This window comes from Artemia sp. Qi Xiang Cuo, chromosome 12 (genome assembly GCF_049724085.1).
Source record: "Artemia sp. Qi Xiang Cuo chromosome 12, ASM4972408v1, whole genome shotgun sequence".
Taxonomy (NCBI): Eukaryota; Metazoa; Arthropoda; class Branchiopoda; order Anostraca; family Artemiidae; genus Artemia; species Artemia sp. Qi Xiang Cuo.
This window is the reverse complement of record NC_142805.1, coordinates 70097267-70115870: the sequence shown is the minus strand read 5'-3', so window position 1 is coordinate 70115870 and position 18604 is coordinate 70097267.

The window sequence follows — 18604 nt, the reverse complement described above, 5'->3', positions numbered from 1 at the left end:
ATTTAAAATACGTACCCGAGAAATGTTGGACAATCGACGGCAAATATACGTGTGCCAGACTGGCCATGGCCGACGAGCCAACGAAAGACTACGTGGAATCATTACCTAAGCTAAATGAGAAAAACACCCTAAGAGTATCAATTCACCAATCCTTCTTAATATTGTATAGGCAGAGACTACAAGCATTATTCGAATTGTTCAATACAGAAATACAAAAGTTGAAGCAAAGTACCACGAGAATCTTCAAGGTATTATTTAGATAAAGCAAAAACCGCAGATCCGCTAGTCTGATACCAATTGTAGGAGAATTGGCTTCACGCTTATTTGGGCTATCAACTGAAGAAGGCCTAGATATCCTAAGGAAAACGTAAGAAATCTAAATAACGCAACAAAAGTGACCATACATGTCCAAAAAATACAAACCAGGATAGCCATCTAACAGAGGAATAAAATTGAGTTCATCTCAAAGAAAATTTCAAAGACAGTAAATGTAATGAGGTAAATAAAAAATGGGGCAAAGCGAGCGAAATGAAATTCGAGCCTCACTACGACGTCACTCGACATTGTGAAAACGTCATTACTTAGCATATCAACTAATTTTAGGAAATTTGAATTCACTTTATTTACCCTTACTGGAGGAACTTTATCCTACGACTTGGTAGATCCTTCCAACCTAAAAAGCATCTTAGATGAAATAAAAACACATCTAACATTCGGTCTACATCTACCCACAGAACAAGAAGTAGCAAAGCTATTCCACTATTACACTAAGCTAAAGGTTCACATCACGGAGATAAACGAACAACTATTTGCAGTAGTAACAATTCCATTAATAAATCAGCAATCCATATATGACTTATACAAAATCTCTACGTTTCCAGTCAATATAGGCAAAACCAGTTCATTTATTACAATCACACCCGAAGCGGAATACTTGCTAATCGATCAAGATAGAAGGAAATATGCCTTAGCTAACCCACAGGACCTCAAGGAATGTGTAGCATTCAAAAATCTAGTATGTCAGCTAATCCAGTTAGGCTAGATTAGGTTAGGCTAGATTAGGTTAGGTTAGTCAAACCTAACCTAATCTAGCCTAACCTAATTTAGCCTAACCAAATCTTGCCTAACCTAATCTAACCTAACCTAATCTAGTCTAACCTAATCTAGCCTAACCTTACCTAAGCTATAGCATTAGAAGTAAGTTTACTGAAAATTTACGCTTAAACAATTATTAAACAATATTTCTGCTCATCTTTGATTTAATGTAACAGCTCTTCACTTTTACTTGAAAAATATCCAATGTGGAAAGAAGTTTCTGCCACTCTATCAAATATAACAATAGAAGTAAGTTTACAGAAACATTTACGTTTGAACAGTTATTTGACTTTATTTCTGCTCATCTTGGATTTTATGTATCAGCTCTTTACCTTCAGTTGAAAAATATCCATTGTGGAAAAAAGGTTTCTGCCTCTCTAACAAATATAACAATATAAGTAAGTTTACAGAAACATTTACGTTTGAACAGTTATTCGACTTTATTTGTGCTCATTTTTGATTTAATGTAGCAGCTCTTTACTTTTAGTTGAAAAATATCCATTGTGGAAAAAAGGTTTCTGCCACACTAACAAATATAACAATATAAGTAAGTTTACAGAAAAATTACGTTTGAACAGTTATTCGACTTTATTTGTGTACATCGTTGATTTAATGTAGTAGCTTTTTACTTTTACTTGAAAAATATCCATTGTGGAAAAGTTTCTGCCACTCTATCAAATATAGCATTAGAAGTAAGTTTACTGAACATTTACGCTGAAACAATTATTCAACTTTATTTCTGCTCATCTTTGATTTAATGTATCAGCTCTTAACTTTCACCTGAAAAAAAAATCCATTGTGGAAAAAAGTTTCTGCCACTCTATCAAACATAACATTAGAAGTAAGTTTACTGAAAATTTACGCTTAAACAATTATTCAACTTTATTTCTGCTCATATTTGATTTAATGTAACAGCTCTTTACTTTTAGTAGAAAAATATACATTGTGGAAAAAAGGTTTCTGCCACTCTAACAAATATAACAATAGAGGTAAGTTAACAGAAAATTTACGTTTGAACAGTTATTCGACTTTATTTCTGTACATCGTTGATTTAATGTAGTAGCTCTTTACTCTTACTTGAAAAATATCCATTGTGGAAAAAAGTAAACTCTAAAAAGGAATTTGATACCAATAGCTACATCAAAAGAATTAGATTTTTATGCTGATTTCAAATATATAAATTGCATTAAGTTTCTTACGTCTCCGGAAAAAAAATCGGTAAAATTCCCCCTGAAAATTTCACCCTTGGAAACCCCCCTCCTTATGTAAAATTAATCCCCGTACCAAAAACCTTCCATTCTGTCAAAAATGCAAAATTCCATATTTTTGCTGATAAGAGTTTGAAATCTCTACAGTAGGGTTCTTTGATATTTTAAATTTAATGCTATGATTTTCATTTAAATGCTATGACATCAATGATGTCTTTCTCCCTTTTTGAAAATCAGACAAATTTTTTTGGCTCGTAGTTTTGGATCGAAAAATAAGCTGTGCTGGGACTTAGAGATAAAATTTTATCTGATTGTTATAATGTTTTCATCCTGAAGAGTTCTATATGAAATTGAGGGGAGACATTTGCATGTTTTTTCAAATTGTTCAATAACATAGACTAATCTAGTTGTTGGACCGTTACTTTCTTTTGCAAGTTCATGTTTTATAAGTTCATGTTTGTTGTTTATTCGAGCAGTATGTATTGAACTGAAGATTCGTTAATCAAAGAATTGCTATGAGTAACTCAAATATTGTAAGATTTTTTTGTTTGATACTATCATTTTTTTTAATGTTGCTCCTTACTTTCAGTTACAAAAATCTGTTTTTTAAATTAATAAAACACAAAGATATGGCACTTTGTTTGATCTCTTCTTTGCCTGGTTTGTAAATAAAGAAAGATCAGAAGCCTAAACGTTAATCAGACACCGCCTTAAGTTTAAATCATTTTATGATTATATTTCTGATCATCTAAGTTTTAAAAACAACAGCATTTTTTTTTCAACTGTAAGTAATGATCAACATAGAAATAAAAAACAAACAGTAATTATTCTGTATTTTAGGGGAACTGCCACTTCCTCAACCCTCGCTCTTTACGCGATAGCATTAAAAATTCTTTAAAAAATGCTTATCGTTCAAATTCGACGGCCTTTGGAAGTAGCTTTTTGAAGAATTGTGACAAAAAGTCAAAAATTAGTGTATAAAGCACGGGGTTTAAAAAAGGGGTAACCTCCAATCTTTCGGGTACTTAAAAAAGGCACTAGAACATTTAATTTTCTTCTATGAAAATCTGCTCAAAGCTAATGATATGGTTTATTATGGATTAATTTCAATCAATAACTCCGTACCAGTCTCAAACATGAATTTAATTTTCAAAAGGATTATTAGTATAAAATTAATTTTTGCCTGGAAGATTCCCCTGCTAGTGGGGATGTAATTGTATAGCAAATGTAGTTCTAGTTTATATTTTCCTTTTACCTCGTTAGATTTCTTGCTAACATAGTTTGAAAATCATATAGTATTAAAAACTTTAAAAAATGCTTCTCATTCAAATTCGACTGTCTTTGTGAGCAGCCTCTTGAAGAATTGTGACAAAGTAAAACCCTAATGCAATAAGCACTAGATTTAAGTAATAAGTAACCTCCAATATTTTGGGTACTTAAAACCGGGTACTTCAATAACTCAATACCAAGCTCAAACGCGAATTCGATTTTCAAAAGGGTTATTAGCATAAATTAATTTTTGGCTGGAAGATTCCCCTGCTAGTGGGGATGTAATTGTATAGAAAACGTAGTTCTAGGTTATATTTTCCTTTTACCTGGTTAGATTTCTTGCTAACATAGTTTGAAAACATCATGATTTTATGGGTATTCGAAAAAAATACGGTAGTAATACCTACTTATAGAGGAGAAGTCGAATCTCCCATCTCCCAAGGATATTTCAAGTATCCCATATAAATTTTAAGGAAAAAAATGGTATCGAAATAAATTTTATGGAATGCTATAACAAACAAATTGGATACCATCCGCTTTTTCCCAGTTAAATATTCAAGTTGAGACTGTATGGAATGTAAAATTGTTGAAAAATCAAATTATATCAAAATAAATTTTGTAAAATACTGTAGCGTTCGAATTGCATCATATTTCAATTCCGCTACCGAAAGGCTTTATCATCGGTAAGGAAAAATTAAATAATTAAAACACTAAGTTAAGCAATATTTAAGAAGTTTTCACAAGAATGAGAAAACACCTTTAAAATTGTTTATAAAGGAATGAGGCAACTATTTTTTGTCTTTTTTCAATCCTCGACAATATCAAATTTGAAATTAAAGCGAGCAAATTTTCGTAAATCTAAAAAAAAAAAAAAAAAAAAAAAAAAAAAAAGACCCTATGACTTTTAACTTCCATTCGAATGACATCTCCCAATATTCTTTTTGTAATTTTTGTTCGTTTGAGATTCAAATTATTTAACAAACGATTTGTGAATTGTTTTTTTCAAATATGGATTCTTTGTATTCATTGACTTATCCATAATTCTTAATTTAAGAGTAAAGAACGGCTTATTGTCACCATGGCTGACATCCCAGCTATTCGACATGGATTAAAATCACGCTTGGACCCATTAGAGTCGGAGAGGACTGTCGTGTTAAGAACTTCGGCACTTTCGAGAACGAAAGAAGACCAACAGTATACCTGTCGAGATGGAGCGAGTCGTGACTTTTATCGACGATAATGATCAATATGTCATTTTCGTCAAGGAAGTGACATATATTAACCCAACTAGTTTAGAATTTTTGAAACATATTTAATATTAAAATTCAATAGTATATCGAATCTGTATTGTCCTATCTTATGTATATGTAATTAAAAAGTTTTCCCTCCCCCTAACATTTAAAGAATAAAAATCTACTTTAGGAAACTTTGAGCCAACCCCATTAAAAGGTACTGCTAATCGAAGGAAAAAACTGATAACAGACATTTATTTTAGCCAAAAAGAGTGTGTCTGTTTAGTACATGGGGTTTTCAAGTGAATTGCAGCATAAGAGTATAAACAATAGAAGTAAGTTTACAAAATTTACGTTTGAACAATTATTCAACTTTATTTCTGTACATCGTTGATTTAATGTAGCAGCTCTTTACTTTTAGTTGAAAAATATCCATTGTGGAAAAAAGGTTTCTGTCACTCTAACAAATATAAAACTAGAAGTAAGTTTACAGAAAATTTACTGCTCAAAGCGAACCCAATCGCCAACTTCTGGCTTCCAGGCCAGAACCCGTTCTTTAAGGGGCGACTCTATAACCATGCGATTCAGTGGCGGACTCAGTTATATCCCACCAGAAGGACCCGGTACAACTCCAACCCTTTGACGAATATGTGCAGGCACGGATGTCCTTCCCAGGAGACTATTCAACATGTCCTACAATCCTGTGTGTACATCCACGGGGCCCGGGTCAAGCGGTATGACTCCGTGGTCAATTCTCTGATAGAGCATGTTAAATGAAGCAACTTAAGGTATATATACGAAACATATTTGATTCATGGCACACAAAGGCTCAAGCCTGATCTCGTAATTGTTAAGTTAGGTGTGGCCTACATTGTGGATGTTACGGTGGCTTACGATCTCCCCTCGGTATTCAATAGAGCAGCTGAAGAAAAGATACGAAAGTATGGCGTACTTACTCCTGAGGTTATGCCCTCTGACTTAGGCAAAATTTCCAGGCTTGAGGTCGTCCCAGTTGTACTTGGGGATCGGGAGGTTGGAGAAGTTCCAACTCGAAGATTAACAAGATTCTTGGTATATCACATAGCTTCGCCAAGGTTAACATTATCCGGGTAATTAAAGCGAGCTTGTTCATGTTGATATTACATAGAAGCCTTCAGAACCCACGAAATGGCAATGGTAACTATGCATTAACCCTCATCAGTAGAAGTGCTTTACGTCGTAGAAATTTAGTAGTGAGTGGTAATCAATTGAACGTGTGCTCCAGTAGTGTTGGCGTTGTTAATGCAGATGTATTGACCTATGCAGCTACGGTCCCAGAGCAGTGCAGGTAATGGGGAACTGATCAGGGGATGTCACGTGCGGCTAGTGCTCGTCACGGGGGCTAGAGACTCGGGTTAAACTGCAATATCAGGTGATTTCGGTTCGTGAAAATTCCTGGACGTTGGATGGACTTGCTCCAATGGACATGCTCCGCTAAACCCAACAAGCCGGTTATGAGTTTGCTTCACTCCCATATACGGGACCGCCCAAAGATAGGGCTGGATCTCTTCGGAGGTCATGGACGGGTGCCTATGGCAGATGTGGGACTGCTCTGTCGAGGTTGATCACCTTCTCTTAGAAGAAGTGGGGGAGGTCTGATCAGTAGGTTTGGCCTCAACAGACAAGAACCGCCCAAGACGCTGGGACTGAGACGAGATGGACCACAGGCAGGGTCCCTATGGCCGAGCCCGTAACCAGGACGGGTCTGTATGTGGAAACTTGGGTGCTGGAAGGCTATAGCTGGAACCTGGCTTCCGGAGAGTGGAGTTGCCAGGGTTGGTCTGTTTATCAGGTCTTCAGTGGTATCTCACCTAACCGGCGGCTTTGTAAGGCTTCTTCTCAATAGACTTTTAAATTTTTCCTTTCCTATCTTTGTTCTTTTCTAATTTAAACGCTAGTACGTTACAGTCCACTCCCCTTATGGGAACGGGCTGATCAGGACCGCTTAGGGCCGCTAGGTTGGCGAAGGGCAGTGAAAACCCGTTGTCAACCAAGACCGGCCGGCATTTTAACCCTCATAAGGCTCAGCTGAGAACCTGCACAGGGTCAGCTCACTCCTTAGTTAGAAGGAGTGAGTCTAGAGATTGGAGCCTACGGGCTGTATGGCTGAGTACAGCTGTGCAGGTACTCTCTCCTCCTAGTTTTAGTCTTTGGTTCTAGGACCAAGGTAGCGGCCAGGAGACAAATGTTCAAGCAAAAACAGCCAAATGCCTCGTAATCTAATTAGTATATATATGAGATTATATATATAGATTATATATATATATATATATATATATATATATATATATATATATATATATATATATATATATATATATATATATATATATATATATATATATATATATATATATATATATATATATATATATATATATATATATATATATATATATATATATATATATATATATATATATATATATATATATATGTGTATATATATCGTTTTTTAAATTGAAAAAAAAGAAAAAAGGTAGTTTCGTGGAAAACTCAATACTTTTAAACATGTGTGGAACTTTGGGGAATCGAATTAAGTTCGAACAATTAATAACCAAGTGCAAGGTGGCACTGGTGAACAAATAGTTCAACCTCGACCTGAAGCTGCCTTACATTCCATTCAAAAGTAAATTTTAATTATTGGTTAAAATGGAGCTTTAGAAATATCGCATTATGTCGGGAGAATAAGAACCCAAGTACGAGGAAGAACAGGCGGAAAGGTAGTTTGATCTTGACCAAGAGTAACCATAATTGTAAATAATCTTGAATTAAAGGAACTAGACAAAAGTCAATTGAAGCTACTTTTCATTTCAGAGCAATGGCCAAGGCAATTATTGGTAAAGAGCTTATAACTATCAAGTATGCAAGAGAAAATGTGATATACTCTGTAGCAATCCTTATTGTAAAGAAGCCAGGCGAAGAAACTTTTGTAAAGAAGTGGGCTGTCAAATGCAATTTAATGGATTATGACATAGATTCGTACTTTTTCCGACTACGATTAGCAAATACGCCAAAATATCGACCTGCAAGAGGAAAATTGGGAATAAAATATAACGGGAGAAAGGGAAAGTACCTTCAATATATTCAACAAGAGATAAGAAGCTTGCAAAAACAATATAAAATTCGGTACTGGTTTGTTAAAGGTCCGTATCAGACAGATTTATTGCTTCTAGACAAATGCAGAAAACAAAAAATGTGTTACAAGATTGAGAAAAATCCAAGCTGCGTAAAATATCAAGGTCAACATGACCCACTCCAAGAGATAAGATATTATAAACAATATCTCTACAACCCAAAAAGCGTAAGATATAGTGTGAAAAGAAAAGAAATCATCTTTAAAAGAAAAAAAACAACGAATCAAAATTAAATGAAACCAAAAATTAGTAACACCTTCTCTATTGAAATTATTTGAGCTGCACAAATCAAAGTCAGTCCATACACCCCTTGAATTGAAGGTGATATTCAGTTCGAATGAAACCATCCAAAATAATTACCCCTCCAACTTAACAATCAGTCATACGCGGCCCATGCGTAACTAATTAATTTAGACACCAGAAACTTTAATTTCAACTAGTCGATTTCCCCAATCGAGTAAGATAACCCATGAAATAATAAACTAAATTTATCGTTCGATTACCCGGCATAAAATTATAAAATTTTATCCATGTTATAACTAATAATGAACTAATTTTAGAACGAAAAAAGAGATGCGGTTAACAAATTGCATGACCATCTTCATCGATCATTTCGCAGCCCAAGATATTATAAAACATGAAACTATCTTCAAGCACGAGACATCGTTACTTGCAAGTCATAATGGCTGGAAAAGATTTATGAAACTGGGTCCCGAACCATTCGAAACCTTGTTCTAACAAGTAATGATACAAGAGAAAAATACTTATAAACTGAAGGACTCTATATTCCGATTCTTAAAACGGAACAAGAGCTGCAATCAACCAAAGACATGCACAACAAGGAAAATAAAGGAAATCTACCCCGCATTATTCCTAAGCAAAAATCAAAATTCATAATAGATGATTTTGACAAGAAAATATCAGAAATTGATAGGGCTCTAGGAACTAACAACAGAGAAAGCCGAGGAAGAAGAGCGCTAAATAAAGTGGATGGTCCTATAAGTGAATGTACTACGAAAAAATCCACCACAAGCTCTTCCGTGACAACTTCCTGGAAAAAAAACTATATGGCGAGAATTACGCCATGTTGAATGAATTACCAAGTGTATGGACATACCTTAAGCAACTATGGCAAGATCATACCGCGAGCAACGTTAGGGCACGAGCCGAAGAAATTCAATCCTCAGTATCGGCAATCACAACAAATACGGTTCCAGGACTAATCAAACTCGATGGTGATTCACAAACAAGATTAATCACTCTGACTTATCTGAAACCAACGGTATTCACAAAGTGGACATGGTTGACCGGACAAAAAGCTACGCATACCCATCCCTTCGGAAAATTTTTATACAAGCAACAGCAAGAATCCCAATGATGCATACCGAGACGCAAACTATAGTAGTTCAAGGATACGATACTAATAGCAAGAAGAAAAACTCGGAGAATAACAAAAAAGAAAAATGCATTCCCGAGAAATGTTGGACAATTGACGGCAAATATACGTGTGCCAGACTGGCCATGTCCAACAAGCCAACAAAAGACTACGTGGAATCATTACCTAAGCTAAATGAGAAAAACACCCTAAGAGTATCAATTCACCAATCCTTCTTAATATTGTATAGGCAGAGACTACAAGCATTATTCGAATTGTTCAATACAGAAATACAAAAATTGAAGCAAAGTACCACGAGAATCTTTGAGGTATTCTTTAGAAAAAGTAAATACCGCAGATCTGCTAGTCTGATACCAATTGCAGGAGCACTGGCTTCACGCTTATTTGGGCTATCAACTGAAGAAGACCTGGATATCCTAAGGAAAACGTAAGAAAACTAAATAATGCAACAAGACTGACCTTACAGGTCCAAAAAACAGATAACAGGATAGACAATTAACAGAGAGATAAAATTGAGGTCATTTCAAAGAAACTTTCAAAGACAGTAAACATAATGAGTTACGTAAAGAATGAGGTGGACCGTATGATATCAGATTTGAGCCTCACCATGGTGTTACTCGACATAGTGACTATGTCGTTACGTAACCTAGCAACTAATATTAGCAAATTTGAATTCGCGTTATTTGCTCTTACTGGAGGAAACCTATCCTATGACCTGGTAGATCCTTCGAAACAAAAATCATCATAGATGAAATATAGACACATTTAATTTTCAGTCTATGTCTACCCACGGAACAAGAAGTAGCAAATCTATTCCATTATTAGACCATGCTGAAAGTTAACATCACGGAAATATATAAAAAACTATTCGCAGTAGTAACAATTCCATAAATAGATCAGCAATCCATATATGACTTATACAAAAGTTCTACGTTTCCAGCCAATATAGGCAGAACCAATTCATTTATTACAACGAAACCCGAAGCGGAGTAATTTCTAGTTGATCAAGATAGATGGAAATATGCCTTAGCTAGCCCACGGGACCTTAAGGAATGTGTAGCATTCAAAAATCTAGTATGTCAGCTAATCCAGTTAGGCTAGATTAGGTTAGGCTAGATTAGGTTAGGTTAGTCAAACCTAATCTAACCTAATATAGCCTAACCTAATCTAACCTAATCTAGCCTAACCTAATCTAGCCTGACCTAATCTAGCCTAACCTAACCTATAACATTAGAAGTAAGTTTACTGAAAATTTACGCTTAAACAATTATTCAACTATATTTCTGCTCATCTTTGATTTAATGCAACAGCTCTTCACTTTTACTTGAAAAATATCCATTGTGGAAAAAAGTTTCTGCCACTCTATCAAATATAAAATTAGAAGTAAGTTTAAAGAAAATTTACGCTTAAACAATTATTCGACTTTATTTCTGCTCATCTTTGATTTAATGTAGCAGCTCTTTACTTTTAGTTGAAAAATATACATTGTGGAAAAAATGTTTCTGCCACTCTAACAAATGTAACATTAGAAGTAAGTTAACAGAAAATTTACGTTTGAACAGTTATTCGACTTTATTTCTGTACATTGTTGATTTAATGTAGTAGCTCTTTACTTTTACTTGAAAAATATCCATTGTTGAAAAAAGTAAACTCTAAAAAGGAATTTGATACCAATAGATACATCAAAAGAATTAGATTTTTATGCTGATTTCAAATATATAAGTTGCATTAAGTTGCTTACGTCTCCGGGGAAAAAATCGGTAAAATTCTCACTGAAAATTTCACCCTTGGAAAAGGGTGAAATTTTCATGTAATTCATCCCCTCCTCAGTTAAAATTGATCCCCGTACCGAAATCCTCCCATTATGTCAAAAATGCAAAATTCCATATTTTTGCTGATAAGAGTTTGAAACCTCTATAGTAAGGTACATTGACTAATCTAGTTGTTGGACCGTTACTTTCTTTTGCAATATAAGTTCATGTTTGTTGCTTATTCGAAAAGTATGTATTGAACTGAAGATGTAGACAATGTAGACAATGGGTACTATGGCTACTGATTTTTATTTGGCTGTTACGGAATGTGATTTACCACTTGAGGACACTGTATGAGACATTGCTACAAATAAGCAAATTGAAACATGCGAATTTTACAAAATGAATTCGAATAGTATCATTGACTATACAAAGAGATATGATGAGAGTGAAGTTACACTATACTGTAGAAAATGTGACCCTGACATTGCAGCACATCAGGGTCAGTATACTGTGTATTCAGATAATGCACCTGCATTAGTTGTTCTCGAAAACACCGATACGTAGTAGAAGATGAAATCTAAAGAGTAGAAAAGTCGTTTTTTATCATGTATATACATTATTTTTATTAATAAACAATTTTACACACATTTTTAGAACATTTTATTCTTAGGGCACTAAAATCAATATTAAACACGCTTGAAAGTATATTTTTCCACTAGGAAGTCGTTCAATCGAGGAAAGTCAACGTCAATGCTAAGAACCTGCTTGTAGGTATAGCCACGACATCTGAACATGAAAAAGAAGAGTGCATGAAAGCCACATGTCTTAGTCGTTAAATTATGTACTCTCCTCTGATTTTGAATAATAGTTTTCCCGCTGCTCTCAATAAAGTTGCAGATATTTGGAGCCAAGAATTTATATGATAGGCCAAGAGGATCAAAAAATTCGATATTCTTCGCTGTTTGAAAGATACATAGCCAATGAACTGCTAGGTCTAGTAGAACACTGCTGTCGGATGTAGGTTTCCCAATAGGTTTTAAATTTACTCAATGATATTAGCGTGATACTTTCAGTCAAAGCATTGGCAAATGTGCACTCTAAACGTACATTCCCTGTTCGTACTATGCTCATATCCTGATTGCCAGAGAGATCCAAAACAATTACACCATGATTTTTTGAAAACATTGAATCGGTTATTCCATTTTCAAATAGTTGTGAATCATGATCTAGGGATTGCATGGTCAACGTATAGAGTTTTGTAGGATATTTTTTATCAAACGATAGTGTACAGTGGAATACCGTTCACTTTGCACACAAGGCTAGATAGACCAAAAAAGTTAAATTCATGGGGGGATGCAGTCCAGGATCCAACGGCACTGCCACTCTTCACAGAGGCCAAAGCGAGTTTGAATGGGATTTCTCAATTGATAAATGATGAATCTGTATAGCTGCGAGAGCCAGTGGCAATGTGACGTTGATTGGTGATCGTATGGGGGACAAGAAGTTTAATGTTATTACCATTAGCTCTTAGTTTTTCCATAACTGCCAATGCAACAGAGCTCATAACCTGTTGTTTTCGAACATGAAGAATTGCCGAGGTGATAATGACATTTGCATCAGGTGCTTCAGCAAGTGTTTTTCTCAAAATGAAATTCGATGGAGCTATTTGTAACTTTATGTCAATATTGACATTGGGGGGAAAGGGGAACCATTGGGATATATTGAATATTTCATGATTAAATTTTCCAACTAGATGATACTCCTGGTTCACTGCAGCAGTTAAGTCGCCATCAGTATCAACACCCGATCTATATTCATAGCCCAATGACTGTTTTTTCAACTCCTTATATGCCTTTGGTGTCATCATCATAAATTGTATGTAACTGGCAAAGTTGGATAGATTATTGCTAGTGCTCACCCATGTTCTGTCAATGAATACATTAATTTGTTTGAATAAGTTGTGTAGGACACAGTTTTCATAGGACAGACCATCGGCAGTAGTGGGAGTTGTATTGTCTGACTTTTTTTTCATCGCAATATTTAACTCAATAATTGTTGATGATAAATCGATGGAATCATTTTCATTGGAACATATCTAAAAGTGGATATTTTCCGAGAGGAGTTGCTCAGAACGAAATCGTTTATAGTAGTCGTACTTAACACTAACATCAATATTTTCAGTATTGAATAGATTCAATGAGGAGCTGATTGATGGATGCGATTCCTTGTGGGGGAGATAAGTCATCTTAAGAGAATAAATCCTTCTTTGATCTAACAATCCTTTTCTTTTTTTTATTGGTCTTCGTCGTTTTATTCCTCAAAGTCCTTGTTGATGTCCTTCGCTTCCCGCCTGGGTAGAGACTGATGAGTGAATGACGCGCACGCGTCCTTTTTAACCCCTTCCCATTTTTCTGAGATGTTAATTGCTCACCAACGCCTCTTCCTGAAGATCTAATATTTTCTTTAACACTCTCCTTGAAATTTTTACCTGACCCCCAGTTCTGTAGTGTTGAGGCAGCAAAATTTGATGCAGCAGGTACAAGATATTTTCTTGCAAGGGGTAGTGCAGAAGGAAACAGCCTAGCAAACCAGCTACCAAGACCAAAGCCAGACATTGTAGTACGCCCCTTGTAATAGTCCAATCCTTGACCTATTTGACATGGACTCAGAGCACCAACATAGCGGTCAATATCAGGACAGACACATGGAATTCTTCTATTGTTCATTTTAGGCAGTGACGACGATGGGTCGAAAATGACATGTAATCACAGCTAAACCTTTCGTTACTGCTAGAGGATCACCCAATTCACTTCTTAGTGTTAACTGACAGAGTTCCAAATACGAAGTGTTTACAGGAACATACTGAGGATGCTTTATATTATAGTGATGAACAAGTTCAAGGGTTGTTTTTCGTTCAAGAACACGAAGGAGGGGGACATTTGAATTACCAACTCTCGATATTTCCACAAGGGATGCATAAGGAAATATGCAAGAGTCCGAGGCGAAACCAGGTGTATAATCAGAAAAAATAACATGATCCATCCCACTAACAGTGCCTGTGTTTTTACCACTGATTATATTCTGTTTAAAGCCAAGAACATCTCTCAGATTATCATTGATACGAGTCATTTCAGTTTCAACAGGTGAGGTAATGTAAATCCTATCGTGTTCCATTGAATAATTAAAGTGGAATGTACCATTCCCACGATATGAGATTTTTCTAATTGCACGACACAAATCCGTCATAGTACCATATTCTTTATATTTCAATGTGACATCGAATGGTATAACTTTTATATCATACACACGATCCTTTCTCAGGATATCGTATTTATTTTTGAGAATACAGTCGACAAGAGGCACTTCATACTTTTCGTCATCGAAATTGATGGCCGGGGAGAGTTTCGTCCAAAAATCACTTAATTTTATTAAGTTTTCAAGCCCCTGTGTAAAAATATGAGGCTTTGTATTTTTCTACTACGAGAAGGATGGTCACGGATGCGTGTTTATTTGTTTGTTTGTTTCGTTATGGCCCAAAGTGTACCTAAAAACCGTCAATTGAAAACTTTGAGGTAGCCAATCAATCTAAAGTTGTTGAAAAACCTTATATTGAGGTTTCCAGTTTCAGAGGCAGCAATGTCACGCGGTGATACATTTGTTCCTAAAGATGTACGTAGTCCATACAAAATAAACGATTGATATAACCATTGTTTTTAAATTTTCTTGTTGTAAAGGTGTCTTAAAACGTTTTTAATTTAATTACTGTTCGTTTTTAAACTTTTAGTTTTTGAAATCTGTAACAATCTCAATATTAATTCATTTCTGAAGAAAACCGAGAAATCTCTCAGGCGTTTTGTAGGCAGTGGCCTTAGGGATTTCACGCATGCTGAATTTTATTGCTTGAGTTCCATCAAGATCGCACCTCCTTTTGGCGGAGCTTGATTCATGTTTCTAAAATTTTGCAAATTTGTCATGTGCTTTAAATTTAACAAATTTGCATATTTCGATTCCGTATAAAAAATAGGTTTTAATGTTGCATGTATTGTGATCAACCCTTCATTTTTTTTTTAGTTTCTGTTACTATTAACAAATTTCGCTCTTTATTTCAGTTCGCTGCTAAAAGCGGTCCCTCCTTCAACTCCCGTTGTTTACATTCAATTTTTAATATTCGTGTAACCAAGGCTGTATCCAGGGGGGACAGGGGGTTTGTTTAAAAAACGGGGGTGTGGTTTAAGTTTTTATTGTTTAAAAAAAAGAGTTGTGAGAAAGTCAAACTTTAGCGTAAAGAGCGAGGCGTTGAGGAGGGCACAGCCCCTTTCATATACATAAGCGGGGGTTTGGGGGGCGGCAGCCCCCCAACAGCACCTCCTAATCCCTGTACGTTTTAAGGTTCGAACTTGGGACTCAGCCTCTTTAACAGCCCCCCAACTGTGCCTCCTAATCCCTCTACGTTTTAAGGTTCGACCTTGTAACTCAGCCTCTTTAACTCTTTAGAAAACGTAGTTTTTTTCAAATAATCATGAGTAAAAGCAGGTGTATTTTTCAATGTACAATGTCTTGAAATTAAAATTCGAATAGTTCTTATCAATCGTTCGGCCAATGCAGCCTTTATAGGACTATGACTATGATAGAGCAGTTTATTATATTTCATTAGTACTTTTTCAACATGGGGATTAACAAATTCACTACCCCGATGTATTTGAATTTTTTTATATGAATCTTGTTCGAAAATACTTTCTATAGCCTGAGCAACTTCAACACCTCTCTTTGTCCGCAATGAAATGGCATATGTATAGCGACTAAAAACACTGACTGCAAGTAGAATGTACTTGTATGGTGTATTGTGACGGCGTTGAATCTCATTTAGAGTTAAGGGATCTGTTTGCATTATATGTAGGGGGAAAAAGGCTTTAGTTTTTCGATAATGATTAGAACGTAGTCTATGGTTTCTGTGTAGAGTGTTATAACTTGATTCATTTTTAGATAGTCTTGTACACTTTTAGTGTGAACACCAGTGACTCTGGAAAGAGTGGTGGGGGAACTTAAACTTCCCGCTTACCAATATTTTCATAAACACGTTTCAGAACTTCAACCATTTTGAACGTAAACACGTAGTGTTTTGTCCACTACCCTATTGTATACTAGTGGGTGATGGTGGGGGTGTTGACGTTGAATTGATACGTCGTCGCTTTTGTCTAGCTATCAGTGGTGTACTCCTCCTCCTCCTCATTGTCCAATCAATGTTTCCACTAGGTGTTCTAGTATTTTCCAAGATTGATTTAAAATCTTCTTCCTCTTCGTGTTTTAATGTTGTTGACGATGAGGAAGTATGTTCATTTAATTTTTTTAGAATGTGCCTATTGCTAATAAGGCTTTTGGGGAAGTTTAATGTATTTAGAAAGTTATAGATGAGTTTCAAAGGATAAAAGTCCTTTACGATGTGTAACCATATCATAGATTAAATCAAGTAGATTATAGCTCTTACCTTGATTTATAATCCCATTCCCTTTGCTATCAACTTGAATATGATGTTGACCACTTTCCATGAGATATGATAGGAGTCGTTTTCTTTGTTCACGATATTAGTGTTGCACTATATTTACAATGCTTTACAAAATTGAATCCAAATACTCCGTAGTTATTTGTGTTCCAGCGATAGTAGTAGAATCCTGAAGAGATGGTTCTTTTTTGTGATCAATGCCACTCACATTACCACTAGCTCTCACACGATAGAGCTTATGCTTGTCCACTCGGTGGAGTGCATCTTAAGGTAAAAGTAGTTTTTTATCATCCTCAATATTCTCGTTATCAATACATTTACTGAAATTGTCCTCAAAGTGTTCCATGGGTGAAAGAGCGAGTTCTATTGGAGTCAATTTATAGAGTTTAGCCATCTAGAGAAAACTGTTTACAAGTCCTGCAATTATTGGCACTAAAAGTGTAAAATAGCTACCGCACGCTTGAATAAGACGTATCCTTTTGAAATTATTCCCTTTCTTTTTATAGGCCAATACACATACAATGGAACGATGTTGCTTTGCCTGTTGCTTAACTAATTCTGGCAGTTGAACATTGACCTCGGTTAAACTTAAGCAAAGTTTAGATATTAGATTAATGATATCATTGTCAATACCATGATTGAGTACGGCTTTTCTAAGTGGGGGTTTTGAAGTGCTTAGAATGGAAAATAAATGTCTATTTTCATGTAGTTTCTTCAGTGTCATGATGGCAACTAATAGCCTTTTTTACTGTTCACGGGGAGATATACTGTAATTTCATTGTTAAAAATATCTGTGACTACACGTAAATCCTCGGGTTTATTTTGATTAAGATCTAATAGGATGTAGCCGTTGGGCTTATTAGTTGCCCGATTGTATGCTGAGTGCAGAAATTTGGGGGCGCCGGGGTATATTTGTTTATGGAGAGTTATTAGCGAGCTAGAATCACGAACAACTCGGTAGATGATATAGTAGGTACAGTTCAAAGCAAGTGTTCGCATACATTTGCTCTGATGAAAGAGATTGTGTAGAACTAGAGTAACGGAAATCTGCATGATTCGATTTTATTTTACTTGGGTAACTTTAATTGGAAAATTTTGAGGTTTCGAAAATTGATCCCATTACAGTTGTGGTTTACATACAAAAAAAGTTAGGTTTCTTCACGTTTAATTTAGCTTCATTTAACTTAGGTTATCATGAACATTATAACCTAAGTTAAATGAACCTAACTTAAACGTTGAGAACCTAACTTTTTTTGTTTCCTTCGGGTCGACTCTGTGCCGAAGATGATGAGCAGTTATATGATGACATGCCCCCTCTGAGTAATATAATGATAATAGAAGATGATGATATTCAAGTAATTGAACCTGAGATTGTATACTTAAAAACTGTTATAAATATTGATCTGTCAAATGAATAAAAATTAGAAGAATGATTTTTTTTTATCTTCGATAGAAAACTTGGCTGTGGACTGATAGCACTCGTGGAATTGAAGGTGACCAATGCAGGAAATCTGTGAGATTACCCTCAAAAGTTTGCAGTGGAAATAGAGCTTCATCAATTGCAGTCAATTTATAGGGTTTTGCCATTTTTTTTTTTGCAATAGAGTTACTATTGAGACGGAGAAAGAAGAAGATTGCTAACAAGACCGGCAATAATTGGCAATAAAACTGTGAAAAAACCTTCCCCGCCTGAACTAAATGTTTTATTTTCTGTTTTGACTGGTCTTTCTCTTGGACAGTGCACGAAAAATGGGTTGATGTTGTCTAGTCTGCTTCTTAATAGCATCTGGTAGTTGAACATTGCCTGCAGTTAAATTTAAACACAGCTCAGAAATGAGTTTAATAAACTCTCGATCTATATTGTTCAATATGACTTTCCTAAGCCGAGGTTTTGAACTACTCAAAACAGAGAACAAGTGTCTATTGTAATGTAACTTCTTCAAAAAAAGTAACTTTTTCTAACAAAAAAAGTTT